The sequence below is a fragment of the Marmota monax genome, unplaced genomic scaffold (genome assembly GCF_021218885.2).
Source record: "Marmota monax isolate L192 unplaced genomic scaffold, Marmota_monax_Labrador192_F-V1.1 WCK01_AAM20220418_F8-fsc00103, whole genome shotgun sequence".
In the NCBI taxonomy this organism is placed as follows: domain Eukaryota; kingdom Metazoa; phylum Chordata; class Mammalia; order Rodentia; family Sciuridae; genus Marmota; species Marmota monax.
Window position 1 is genome coordinate 4432588 of NW_026694286.1, and position 14751 is coordinate 4447338.

General features: G+C 41.1%; 1 protein-coding gene across 4 annotated transcripts in view; it reads right to left on the minus strand.

Annotated features, from left to right (window-relative positions):
* Window positions 1–3790, minus strand: part of L3mbtl4 (L3MBTL histone methyl-lysine binding protein 4) — a 485427-nt gene extending 481637 nt beyond the window's left edge. For 3 of the 4 annotated variants that reach the window (XM_058586451.1, XM_046467478.2, XM_058586450.1), the window contains exon 1: window positions 3670–3781. The gene's annotated coding sequence lies outside the window, so the exon portion shown is untranslated. Of the gene's footprint in view, window positions 1–3669 lie in introns of all 4 variants that reach the window. The other variant, XM_046467481.2, reaches the window with a different exon arrangement.
* Window positions 3791–14751: the final 10961 nt, after the last annotated feature.

Consider the following 14751-nt stretch of genomic DNA (forward strand, 5'->3'; position numbering starts at 1 on the left):
TAAAGGAAGCAAGTCAATGATGATTTAAATCTTAAAAACTATTTAAATGCAAAAGCCATGATAACATCATACCAAAACGCCGTATATAAAAATGTGTTGGGCATGGTGGCAAGTGCTTGTAGTCCCTTTTTTTCCAGAGGGCAGGCAGGACAATCTCTTGAACCCAGAGTTTGGAGTCAGCCTGGCATAGGGAGACCCCATCTCTTAAAATAAAATAATGTAAAGTGTTATGCTGTCCCTCTCTTTAAACAGTTCTTTCTAACTAGATATGGTAACAAAGAAAAGTGTTAAGAGCTAGGAATACAGCTCAGTGGTAGAGCACTTGCCTAGGATATGCAAGGCCCTAGGCTCTCTCCCCAGCAACACAGAAACAAGAAGTGATGCTCCAGCTCCCACTGCCCTCACCTGACACTTCCCAAACAACATTAATCAGTTCTTAATTGCAGCAGCAACCACCCTTTTATCACTCAACATACTAACAGCTATCTTCAGGAGGAAGGCACGAGCATTCTCCAAAGTGTCTGGTCTCACTAAGAGCATGCTTCACAAGTGAGCTCAAATCAACACAAAATGAAGGAGAAAAAAGTTCAGGAAGTGACACTGAGCAGGGACCTCTGCTGTGATGGCATCCTCCCCCAAAAGGTACTTGCAGGTCAGAAAGTAGAGCAGTGACAACTCTGACTGGCTCAGAGTAAAGGTTCACTTCTCCATTGCTGTCATGGAAAATCATTTGTACTTGCAAAATAAAACAAGGATAAATTCTCTTACAGTACTATTCTAAAAAAAATAATAACAATAAAAATGTTTTTAAAAAGATGATTTTATGTGGGTGAATGAACTATAGTTTCAGTTCTGGGAAGTATCTTCTAATTCATTGTTTTTCTGAAATACAAGATAATCATGACACACTGCTTGCTGTGAGCACCCTTTTAGAGTATGCAAATGGTACATTGATTTTCTAATGGACCTAAATAGTTCTCTTCACTTGAAGCTACATTTCTACAATAACATATCCTCAAAATAATTTTACCAATGCTATAAAGATTGAAATGCATTGTAAACTATAAGACACTGTTCAAATGAATGGGGACATCTATATTTATAAAGCAGAAAGCAAAGCATAGCCATTGAAATGTTACATAATGCCATGATCAACTCTTACAGCCAAGTTCAACCACATCATCTCAGTTTGGGCTTTTTATTACCAACTGAGATTTGGCCCCGTGTTCCCTTCACTTATTGTCCACTGGATTTGCTGTTATGGTGACACCAGGTTTTCCTCCCGGCTGACCACATTTTGGCTTCTCTTACTCCTTCCCTGGATGTGGCCTACAATCACAGAGCTCCTCTTTTCTCTCTAGGCTAATTTATTCACACAGTTTTATGCTTTTTATTGTCACCCCATACAAAATTGCTGAATATTCCCTAGCTGGCCACCTCCTGGCCCAATGGTATCAGTTCCTCTGTATGAAGGTGTTTCAGCGTCTCTTTCTATACTTTATAAACTGAACTTATCTGCTCCACTCTGCTCCCAGTCTACCAAAGCTGGGTCGAGTGCTAACTCCCCCAGTTCACCACCAGCAGCTTTTCTTCCTAATTAAAATAATGAATACTAATCTCAGTGATTTTCAATCTGTCTTTCCTTAGGCTCTAGAGAAGGGGAACAAACACAGACACATGGGAAAGACAGGGAGCAGAGGGGTTGGGGGTCCTTCTGCCCCCATTGAAGGGCTGGTGCTTTCTACACAGCCTTCTTCATGTGACTTTTCCTATTCACCTGCTCTTCCCAGTAAGAACTCCATGGCTTCCCATCTGCAAATCTTCCTTCAGAATCACACTGATCTTCTTTACTGCTGCTTTTAGCACCCAGTGCCTCTGCTTAGAGTCTGCTCACTTACAGATTTGGCCCTATGAACATCAGCTGAACAAACACTTAATCATGTGTCAAGTGCCACGCCAGGCAATGGAGTCTTACTACTACTAAAGATCAATCAGAAGTATGATTTAAGATACAAATCACTTCGGTACTGCACCCGAAGTATAGAGACACAGACTACCTAAGATTCTTGTCATGAACTTGAAATTACACCTATTTCTCCTTAAAGTTAAGTCAGTTCCTTAACTTAATTGTCTTCATCATATCACCTTCCCATCAGGAACCACAGTGAAAGCTTATCATAGAGGTAGGTCAAATTTAATACTTCTTTTCACCTCAAAATTGTCCAGCAAAGTGCTGACTCAAGGATTCCACAGTCAAGGACTTCATGGCATACAAACAACCAATGCTGCCTTACATCTGAAAATAGCAGTTTTAAGTTCATCTTCCTACTCAACGATTACACACCAAGTCTGTGTAGCAGAATCCAACCCATCGGGATGCTCTGAAATTGCTCCTTTTTTTACCCTTTCTCTCTATTCTATAGTATGAATAAATGAAGTTTATTCTCAAGTTTCAGCAGCTTGAGAAGAACTAAATCCATTCAGTCTTTACATTATCCAGCACCAAGAACAAACTCCATCCCACCACCACCTGTTTGCCATAATCTTTTTTTGATTTTAAGAGGATTAGAAAACACCACGAGATCTCACTACACTTATTTTTGCCAAGGACTGAAACTGGAGCCTGCCACATGCATCTTCTAGAACAATTCCAACTGCAGGATCCAGAAGACCAAATAAACCTGAAGTTTCAGTGTTGGCCGAGACGGGCAGGTCACTGGTGACCAAACTGACTTCATCCAGCTATCTCACACAGTATTCTCAATAACAGTGGTCAGGCCTTCCTTTTATTCCTTTCAGCCTCTAAGGGGACTGGTGCATTAAGAAATGTTCCTCTAAATGCACAGAGCTATATATTAAATAAAGCATATTCTGAGGACCTTAACCAGTGACTTTAACCAAAGACTGGGGACAAAACCTACGGGGAATCCAGCCTAAAAAAAACGTTCACACCACTCGCGCAAGTCGCTGCGGCTCTGGCCCAGGTGTGTCTCCAACAGTAACAGGCTGACCCAAGAAGGCCAGGCCAAGGGAGCAGGCGAAGGCTACAGCAGCCAGGACGACGGTGTCGCAGATCCCTGGCTAGGACGCAGGCTAGTTAGCAACCGTCCCACACCGCGGGACATCAGCCCAGAGCACACTCCCTCGCTCTGCACCCCGGGCCGGGCAGAACTCCGGAGAGGAAGACAAGCAACGAGGGGCAGTGGGATGAAGAGGTGTTCCCCAGAGTGGGCACATGGCACTTGTCTGCCAAGGAGGACAAGCGGGCAGAGAGGGCTTCGGCCCCCCGAGAGGAAACAAAAGCCAAACGCCCACCGCCCGGCGCTTGGTGCCTGGGGCAGCTGCGACCCCGGGAGTGGCCCCCGGACCCCCACCCCGTTGGCCACGCCTGACACTCGGCCTGGCCCTCGGTGGAGAGAGGAGCAGGGGCTCTGCGGCGACCGCACCCGTCCAAAGTGGGCGACAAGTGGGGCGCCGAAAGAGAAAGAGAAAGAGCCAGCGGGGCGGAGGCGAGCCCCAACCGCCACCGCCCCCTCGGCCGGGCCCTCGCCGCGGGAGACGCACACGCCCCTCGGCCGCCCGGGGCCCCGGGCCACTTCGCGCAGCGGCGGCCGGGGCACCCACGCGGGCTCCAGACCAGCCCGCACGGGCGGTGGGCGTTCTCCTTACCCCAAGCGGACCGGAGCAGCGCCGGCCCGCAACGCAGAGCCGGCCACCGGTGGGGGCGAGCCTGAGCGCTGAGGTTGGGCCGGCCCAGACTGCCGCGCCGCTGGCCCCGCGGTGCCCGGCGGGAGGGGCGCGAGGGCGCGCGCCCGGGGAGGGGTAGCCGCCCCCGCCCCCCACTCTCCGCCCGCGCGCATGCTCGCGCCGCACCTGCCTCGCCAGCGGCTCAGCGCCCCGGGGAGCCGAGGTTCGCTGGGCTGCCAAGGTCGGGGCTTTCCCGTGCCGGGGAGGTGGCCGCGGCTCGCTCCTCAGATGCGGCTTTCTCCGTATTGGCTCCCTGGACAGGATTCCCCAAACCTTCGCTTCTTCCTGCCCTACACCCCCGTCCTTTGCACCGGTGTCCGGGGCGCTCACCGCTGCTTCAACCAGCTCTTGGGGTTCACCTGCCGAGCGTTTTCTCCCTTCCCAACACCTCTCTTCTGATGCTCTGTCCGATTTTGCAACCTCTTCTCCGATGCCCCTTTCCCGCTCTTGACTTTGCCATACACGCGTTCCCGGATACCATTTCAAAATAAAAGAATACTCTTCGCAAGTGCAAAGAAGCCTGGGGAGGTCGTAGCTCTTTGGGACTGGGCAGGCAACCGGAGCTAGTCAGTTTCTGCCCTCGTGGAATTTACAGTCCCTACTGGCTCACTTTGGCCTGTCATAAATCATTGTCGCTAGGTTTGGAAGGAACTTGTTAAATCGTTCATTTTTTGGTTTATGGTTTAAAGTAGCTGTTAATTAACGACTTTAGAAGCCTAGTGACCTTAAATAAAATTTTCTTTCCAGGGGGAGTCTTATGTATAAACTCTAGTATGCACATAATAGCTAATGGTACAGAAAAAGGAAAATAAGCATGCGTTTGTTGCTTCCAGCAAGAAATTCAATAATTTGACATGAATAATAATAGCAACATCTAAGCTAATCTTTTTGTTTTGCTGTTGACTATAAAACCAAAACTGGACACTAGTTTTTTAAGCAAGATTGGCCATTTGTTAGAAACATAATGTGGTGTTGCTCTTGAAGAGAGAAATACAAAATCCTTTGCTAATGCATTTTTTAAATTAAGGAGGAGGATCACAGATACTTAAAAATGCAAACATGGCATACAAACTGTGCCTGTGCTCTAATCATTTTAGAAAAAAGAAAGATTTAAGGGAAAAAATAGCACAAAGCAGTGGTATACAGAGGAAAGCATTAATGAAGTGGTGTACTTATTTTCATCCCACTTTAGCAAGTCTGTGCTAAGACCTTACAAGGTTTCGATGCATTTTTGGAATACATCAGGAGATACCACCTTTGGATTCTTGCTCACCTGACCATATTAGAATGGGCTGGTCGCAGTGGCGCACACCTGTAATCCCAGTGATTTGGGAGGCTGAGGCAAGAGGATCACAAGTTCAGAGCCAGTCTCAGCAATTTAGGGAGATGCTGTCTCAAAAAAATAAAAAGGGGCTGATATGGTGCCCCTGGGTTCCATCCCCAGTACAAAGAAAGAAAGGGAGGGAGGGAGGGAGAAATCTGAGTGGGACCCAGTTGAGGAGAAGGATAGATGAGAGTCCCCATCCCTGCTATTTACAGGAACACAGTGTTGTTTTTTCTCCTCCCCCTCCCCTTCCTCCACTTCCTCTCTTCCTCCTCTTCCTCCTCCATTTTTATGAAGGACAATTGCTTCAATTACCACAGTGTAACCCCAATGGTGTTTACTTATCATTAAAAGGTCCTACCAGCACAGAAATAGTTAAAGGTACTTCTGGCTCCACCTGCCCCTCAAAAAAAATCATTATTAATGTTTTATATAGTCAAAGAAAATTGGATTGAAATCTGAATAGAGTGAATTTTGCATCACCTTGTTTTCATTCTTTTAAAACAAATTATAATTTTATAACATGTTTATGGATTATATTGAGCTTAAGTTTATGAAAGTCAAACCCTTTTGTTTTGGTGGACTAGATTTTAAAAAAGAAAAGGATTCAGGAATAAAATAGGAACACAAGCAGGAAACCTTATCGGGGTTACTTAAATGTAAATGCATAGGTGCATAGTACTGACAAGTTAAGATTATATTCAGAAAAGCTGATATCTGTTTTAAACTGCACATTTATTCAGAATTTATAGGAATATAATCATGAACACATTAGTACACTCCTTATTAAGTTTTTTAAAAAGCGGGTACAATAAATTATTTTCATTTGAACAACTTCAGATTAAAGTGAAGTAGCCACATGAGTTATTATAAATTTACCAATGGTCCGTCATGAGCAATGGTTTTAGAACACTGATAGCTACTAGGTATTTTCCTTTTTTTAATTCAATAGAATCTCACAAATTCAAAGGCAAAGTTGATATTGACCAGATAGAGAGGGTGGCTTATTGTGAGCATGCTAAACCTGGTGGCATGGTAAATACAGAAGAATGCTGACTGAAGGTCCTCAAAGTGCAACCATCACTGCTTTCTGGAACTTGTCTGTGTCCATCTAGTCTTGGTGAAAATGAAAGATTCCTACCTCCTAAGAGAGTGATCACATTTATTCAAAGAATAAAATTTAAAAATTTTGAAATATGCTGAAGTTGTTTACTTTTTTATGGTTGGGTATTTACATTTCTTTTCCAAGTGGGATTAAATTGCATTGCTTTATTATTAGATCAACAGCAGGATTGAATAATCATACAGGTCTGTTTTCAAAATGCACAATTGTAAAAAAGAATATGCACAGTTGTTTTCCAGCATAAACTTTGAATAGGACCATTTGTGAGAGGTTAGCAAAGAGTGAATTCATTTACACACGTTGGTTAATTAATGAGATGTTATCTTAACATAATTTTATGCCTGCTCCACAACCAAAGTGTCCATAGCCACTAACCTTATTTTACTGGTCATCACTTGTCTGTAACAACTATTATTATCAAGTTTATTTTCAAATTAATACTACTGTTAATAAATGTCTCCATTACAGTTTGTCTGTTAGGATGTGTTTCTAAGTGGATGGTCCAATATTAAATTTGCCTTCATGGGTTGCAATATAAATAATTGTAGAGTTCTATTTAAATGTAAATATTAGTTCAGAAAGAAACATAAATTATACTGAATAATAAAAACTTTTTAAAATAGCAATGAAAATTTTCATAAATGATAATGTGCACATTATGCTATGATGAATAAATGACTTAAAATCCATAAAGATATGTATTTAATTTTATGCCTGCACATCTTATCACTAGAATAAGCTATCATAAACAAGGATAAAAACACTGCCTCTGAGTATACTCCCTAGAATTTTTAAAAATTCAGGGTATATACAATATTTCTGATAATCCTTACCCTGTATAAACTGAAAAAGATAAGGATCCTTATATCAAATAAGCAAACTTCTCTTCCCACTACAACCAGTACTAAATAAACTAATAGCATTTGGAAAGGGGCATGAAAATTCCAGAAGGAAAGTTATCAATCCCTTTACTCTCATTTTCATATATATTAAAGACACAGCCATGCTATCCCTAAAATGAGAGAACCAATAAAAGAACAAAAGGAAAATTCGGTTCTAGGGAATTCATATTATCTGGATTAGCAATATACCTCAAATAACTGTAACTCAACACAGGTTCTTTAAAAATAGCAGATGCTATAGCGATGTAATAGATAGAATACATGCTAGAAAGTCAGGCACAGTGGCATGTGTCTGTAATCCCAATGACTCAGGAGGCTGAGGCTGGAAGATTGCAGATCAGGAGGCTGAGGCAGGAAGATTGCAAGTGCCAGAGCAGCCTCAGTGGTTGAGCAAGGCCCTATCTCAAAATAAAAAAAATATAAGTGTTGGGGATGCAGCTCAGTGGTAAAATGACATGCTCAGGCTCAGTTGTTGTTATTACTATTATTGCCACTGACACAAAAATCAGCTGGCTGTATACAAAGTGTGTCACAGCACAGAACTTGGTTTAAGAATCCCCAGATTCAGGGACTAGGTCTATAAATTTGAAGAACCAACTGAAAACAAGAAGGTCAATTACACTGGCAGACACTGATCCCAAAAAACATCCATATTTCCTGGTCAGCACATTCCCACCACGACAGTCTACAAAGGGAGGCAAAAGAATGCCAAGTGACCATGAAATCAGAACAAGTAGAGCTGGCTGCTCTTAATGGATAGTGTCAATAAGTAACAACTCACAGAGAGATGTCTCCAGCCAAGAGACCCAAAGCTTGTAGCTGGATGTGCTACTATTGAGTTCCAGTTTTCTTTTGATGCCAATCCTGTATTTGGGTGCTTTAAAAACCTCATTGGCAATATATTTACAAACTGTCTCTTGGGGAATGTTAATTCTGAAGAATGATAAACTGGTTTGTTTGTTTTCTTTTCAGCTGTCTCCACAGTTGTTGTTCTTAACTTTTTCTTGAATTACTCTCAAAAATCCAAATGTACCTTTATGTACCAAATGTACCAAATGTCATCCTTTATATACTACCTGTCTAAATCCAAACTTGTTTGAATTGTTTCAGTTTTAGATTTAATTTTCCCCATTTTATGAAACCACTAACCAAAGTAAAAAGACCATTTTTTTCCTTAGCATATTAGGATAGCATCTAATATTGGTATATTATGAATAGTCCAATTTTTCTAGGTTGAATAGGCATTTGTTCTTTTTCATTTTGATGTCCAAATCAAAGTCTTAGAAAATTCAACTTCTAATTTTAGAAATATGTGTTTCTGTAAAGCTGCTAAAGTGGACAACTGAGGTGGCACATGCTTTTAATCCCAGAGACTAGGGAGGTTAAGGGAGGAGGATCAAAAGTTTGAAGCCAGCCTGGATAATTTAGTGAGAACCTGTCTTGAAATAATTTTTTAGAGGCTTGGGGTGTAGCTCAGGGGTAGAGCATCCCTGGGTTCCATCCCCAGTACCAATAAATAAATAAAACTGCTAAAGTGACATTTCCATGAAAAATTAAAAAGGCTTTACATACCCTGAGAGGGATAGAAATTGTGCATTTCTTTGAACTTTTAAATTACCAAATGTACAGCAATACTTTGAACTTAAATATTGTCTGTTTCCCATTTCTGGATTGAATGCAATTAATTATATTAGTAAGCCATTAATATTATGCTGAAAAATGAGATTAGGTATATATGTGCACGCATACACACACACACACACACACACACACACGCACATTTATAATAAGAACTGTATTTCAATGCCTGGCACAGGTATCCTAAAATCAGAACTTCCTGAGTGATAGCAGTGTCTTTTGTTATTCAGAATGAAGCTCTTCCCATCACATCTGAATTTATGCTAATAGGGTGGTTGAGGGTAGAGCCTCTAGATAGGCTCAGAGTGGAGCTGGTCACCAGAAAGACAAAATGATCAGAGGGCCAGAACTCTCATCCCTACCTACTGACATCTGAGAAGCATGGTTTTTTGGGCTGGAAATTAAGTTCTAGGAAAACTCTTGAATAACAAGCTTCTGCAATTTCTGTGCTGGTGAACACATCCTGTGCCAAAAGGAGGCCCACTCCAAATCCATGGGGACAGGAGTGTTTATGGTGTCCAATTTCCAAATGTTGGGATGGGTATTTTTAGGCAAAAATAGTTAGATGAGACTAAAGTATTATTTATTCAATTTTTATTACACTAAAGTAATGTCTTTTCTCTTGGAGTAAAATGAATAGCTAGGTATTCTTTTCCCCTACGATTTGAGGGTTAGTATTAAGTTCAGCATTTCTGATTTCAGGGATAAAATTGTAGGGAGCAAATACAAAAGTCTATGTTCTGCACAAATCTAGGACAGTACACCCTACTATCAGTGGTATATCCATTAACGAGTGATTAATGTCCTCCCCTGCACAACCATTCTCTCCTCCCTCCTAATTCTCTCCCATGATTTACAGTCACTCAAGCATTTTCCTTTGACATCTACAGAAACCTTCCTTTGATTCTGCTTCTGTCTTGGGCAGCCCCACCTCTCTTCCCTTGATTGGCAAACTCCTATAAAATCTATCTATAGTTTGTTTTAAGGCTTTAACTCCTTACAGCCCCATGTCTCCCCCACCTCACACATACACACACTCTGCTGAAACCATGCTCTTAAAGATCACAAATGCTCCTTGAATTTCCAAATGCGTCCCTTCATGCTGTCATTCTCTTACCTAATTCCTCGGTAACATTTAATGATACTGAGCCCAACCTTCAAATTCTCTCCTTTGGCTTTGGTTGGAGACAAAACCCTCAAAGGTTGCTCAGGGAAAAGGAAAAAAAAAAAGCCAACTTGATCTGGCAAGTCAGAGAGCTGTCTGGGAACACAATGTCAAGAAGCACACCTTCCCCTCGCAAGGCACTGGGCAGAGGTTACTTTTTGTCATTCCAGGTCCTCCTTGCATCTCATTCTGTCCCCAGTTACTCTGATGCACCCTCTCTGTCTCCGCAGATATATGTGGCCAAAACCAGTTGCTCCAGGCCCACTTCAAGCACCTGACAGACTGATTAGTTTCACTGAATTGTAGTTTCTCATTCTGGGAGAGAAAAATTAATGGACCCAGCTTGACTCATGTGTCAACGCTGGTATAGGTGTAACAGGCAGGTGCCCCCCGATGTGTCTCCAGCATCTTGCTTGGCTTCCTTGGTACAGTCCTATCTTGATTCTTCACCTTACCCTCAGGCCACTTCTTAGTCTCCTTAGCTGATCCCTCCTATTCCTTATGTTGTTGGCAATGACTGATAAGGTTCTCTCCCTTCTAAATCTGGGCTCTTTTCTTAAGCTTTCAGATTTATCAATTTGACACCAACTATGCAGTTTCTTACTCCAGAATCTATATATCTCACACCAACATTTCTTTAGAGTCACACACTAAAATTTCCAAGTTTTTTCTGCCCCTTGATATATTCAAATCCTCTCTAGTTTTCTGCCCTCTGAGCATTTTTTTTATTATTCCTCTCTTCCCTTGCCCTTATTTGAGATCCCCGTCTTCCCAACCATTCCTTCTCCCTGAAACTTCCAAGCCTAATCTGCTGCCAACTGTTGACATTTTTCTATGTTAGTATTTTCTCCTCACCTCATTTTTTCTTTTTCTTTTTTCCTTCCATTTTTTTTTTTGTGGGGTGCTGGGGATTAGAACCCGGGCCATATGCAGGCAAGGCAATCAATCTATCCACTGAACTATCTCCCCAGCCCCCTACCTCTCTCCCTTTCTTTCTTTCTATCCTTCCCTTTCTCTCCCCCTCTTTCTTTCTTTCAAATTCTCCCCCTTTCCCATTTCCTACTATGATCCATTTTCAGAACTATATTCTCCTTATAAACAGTTTTATACGAACATTTCTACCTTAGGCACTCATGTAATTGTTTAAGCATGGAGTAGAGAAGAATTCACTGTTAGAAGAGATTTTTAAAAAGAAACCCTATCCTTTTTTATTATCTGTGAAAGAACAGAAGAACTGCCTGAAAAGCTCTTTTTCTTCCACACTTTTAAGTTCAATCTCTTCTCTTTCCTAAGTCAACACTTACTATCCCTTAAGAAACCTCTGCCTTTTCTTTTTCCTCCAGCCTCTCCTTTTCAAAATCTCTCTCCCCATTCTCCCAGCCTTGTACTACAAAAAACCAAAGGCAATAAGGCCAGGAACAGAACACTCTTTCCTGGCAGATGGGATTGAGCGGGAGCTAGGCCCCTTTGCATGGAGGGAGTTAGGCAGGAGAGGGGTGGGAGAGCTGTGAGTTTTACACATGAAATGTCTCATCCACCACATTTGTCTTGATCCTTAAAGTTTTTGAAGCGCACTCTAAACAAGTTATTCCCTCCAAAGCCAACAACACAGATATAATTCTGAAATGCTTTCCTCATGCTGCAAATGAGGACACTAAATCCAAAGGTAGCTTAAGCATGGTGCCTGAGCTAGAAATCCAACCTAGCCCAAGTCTTCAAAATCAGATTCTCCCAGCTTCTCCAGCCCTCTCTGTGTGTTCTCACTGTCCCAGGATTTCTCAGTTCTATTATGAAGATATTCAAGCCAAATCTCATCTTCCTCAAAAACAAGTCCTGGTTCTTCTTGGCCTAAAGATGCAGGAACCACCAAGCCTTCAAGGTCACCCCAGCTCCATCTCCCACTTATCACCATTCACAGGACACTCCCTGTTCCCAGAATAGCTACAAGTTGACCCATTTTCCCAAGATGCTTATCAGGGTGCAGTCCTCCTTCAAGCCCTTTTCTGAATATTGAAACATGACATATCTTTGAACATTCAGCACTGCTGAAATTACCTCCATGGTGCTTTTATCAATTGTATTGCTTTGCTTTGTTTTTCTTCTACGTTGGACTATATTTATACATTTGTTAATGCATTTACTTTATTTTGCTTTTTACTGTACTTATACATTTGATTACATATAATTCTGACAACTCTATGGTATTCTTAAGAAGAGGATCTATCTATATCTTTTAAGGCATTTAAATATTCAATTATCTGTGGGGCTTTAGCTGCTAGTTTTTATCCTCTTTAAAACCTTTTTTTTTTTCAGAAAAATGCAGGACATAAGGTAATTAATGCCCATTCATCCACTAATCAGAGGAATTTCTGTTAACTTTTCATATTTGCCTTTTTAAAAGAAACAAAACACCTAATCCCAATGGTTTATGAGGCTAAGGCAGGAGAATTGCAAGTTCAAAGCCAGCCTCTGCAACTTAGCAAGGCCCTAAGCAACTCAGAGAGACACTGTTTCTAGATAAAAACTGAGCTGGGAATGTGTCTCAGTGGTTAAGTGCTCCTGGTGCAATTCCCAGTACAAAAAAAGAAAAGAAAAGAAAGAAAGAAAGAGAGAGAAAGAGAAAGAGAGAGAGAAAGAAACAAAACACTATAAAGGTGAATTCCTTTTTCAACCATTTAATTATCTCTCCACCTCCTTCCTCAGAGGTAAACATTGTTCTGAATTTGCTACATATCCTCCTGTAAACCTTCCTCTTTAAGACTTCTAAGTTTTTTGTCTTTTAAAGAATTTACTTCCTTGCTTCAAAGTAATAAAAGTTTTCTGAAGCCAACCATGGTGGTACTCACCTGTAGCCCCAGCTACTTAGGAGGTTGAGGCAGGAGGATCACTTGCGTTCATGAGTTTGAAATCAGGCTGGGCAAGACCATATCTCAAAAAAAAAATCCTTTTTTAAAAAGAAAGAAAAGATAATGTTGATTTTTACATATTTTTAAAATCTTAACACGCTAGTTAGCACCTTGAGTATATGTATATATGGAATAGGAGACAGTCATGGTAATCTTATTTTTCTCCTGACTTCAACCGGATTTAATCTTAAATGACCATGTTTACTGAAATCTCTTTATCTCTTGTTACCTAGTATTTTGTAGGTTTTTTTTTTAACTTTAACAGATTTGGATATTATCAGGTGCTCTTTCAATATCTATTAAAATAGTTTTTATTGTAATTATTCTTTTCGTAACAACTTGCTTCATAGAGCTTATTCCTTTTATTTCTGTGAGGATCTTAAATATATTTACTTGGAAGTCATTTCTATATTCTCTGATTTGTTCCTGATTGCTGGTTAACTCATCTTCCAGTTTTTGCTTTATTGACTATTTTCTCCCCATCATGGTTGACAATCCTCGGGGCCTCTAGCTGGGGGCAAGGGTTATCTTTTTCCCTTCTCCACTGCCTCCCTCTTTTACCTTCTCTCAGCCCTTACCTTTTTCCATAGATTCAGGTCTTCTACTGCCAACTCTGGCCCCCTGTTCTAGTGATACTGAAGGAAAGACAGTTATAGTCACCAAGACAGTAAGGAATTGGCCCAGTCCTAAACCTTTCTTTGTGACTGCACTGGAAGAATATAGCTCATAGAAGCTGTAACCCCTGGCAGCAAAAGTCTTTACCTTCAGGCTCCTTTCCATGCATTAAATCTTTTTAGCATAAATGGAACTGCCATCCACCTCTAGCACCTCAGGATCCAGAAACTGCTTAGGGCATAGTTTTAGCACTTGTGTTCTGCTGCATGTTTGCTTTTGCTTCTACGACACAGAAAAGATTGCCTTTTTGTTTCAATTTATTTAAGTGACTTTGTGTTGGGATGGGTACTTCAAAGATGAATGCAGTGAACTCTTCCAAGTTTCCATTTTTAATTTGACTTTGTAACTCTCTCAGCACCTTGCATAACTCTTTACACATGATAAGTGCTCCAACTGAGTTTCTGGCATTGAAACTACTTTATCATGTTTAAGCAGAAGCTGAGTGAAGTCTCATCAGAGGTACACCGTGGAGGAAAGGTATTCACACAGGCTTGATCTGGATGAACTTAAATCCTTCCTAAGACTCCATCCCTGTTCACATGCAGAGAGTGGCTCTGGAGCAAGGTGGGCACATTCCTGCAATTGACAGGAAAGACCAGGTCATTCAGTAAATAGTGATGACAAGCATGGTACACAATTCAACCCTAAGGAATCTACTTAATATTCCTTACATGCTTTTCATTATTGTATATCCAGAGTTTTCTTTCTCTGCCTTAAACGGTCACTGTGATGGTGATATGCATGCAAGGAACTAGCCCTTTAGTCTAGGGTTTATAGTCTACTCATTAATCACAATTTCATCTCACGAGCCTCCTTCCACAGGCCATAACTCCCACATCGAAGGTTGGTAAATGAGCTTCACCTCCTTCCACCTTTTATTTCTTTTCTTCTTTATTTTTATCCTTTATTAAATGCTAACTCTTTGTTCTCTGACTACAGAGTGTCCAAGAAGCTATTAAATAGAGCTCTAGGCATGCAACTGGATAACCTTGACATTGAGGGAGTGGTGGGGGGCGTCTGATTGCCATTTTTGAATCTTAAATCATTTTACCTTAGGCTCCAACTCAGCAAATAAATCTTGATACAACGGTTTTCTATTATAGAGTCCCAATCTATCTAAAGGATATCCTCTGAGATCATCTTTCTTCCATAGGCTGCTTTAAACCTGAAAATGAACCACCAACACCAAAAATAAATAAATAATAAATAAATAAATAAATAAATAAATAAGTCCAAAGACAGGACTCCTACTTCATGACTAAAAGTTTCAA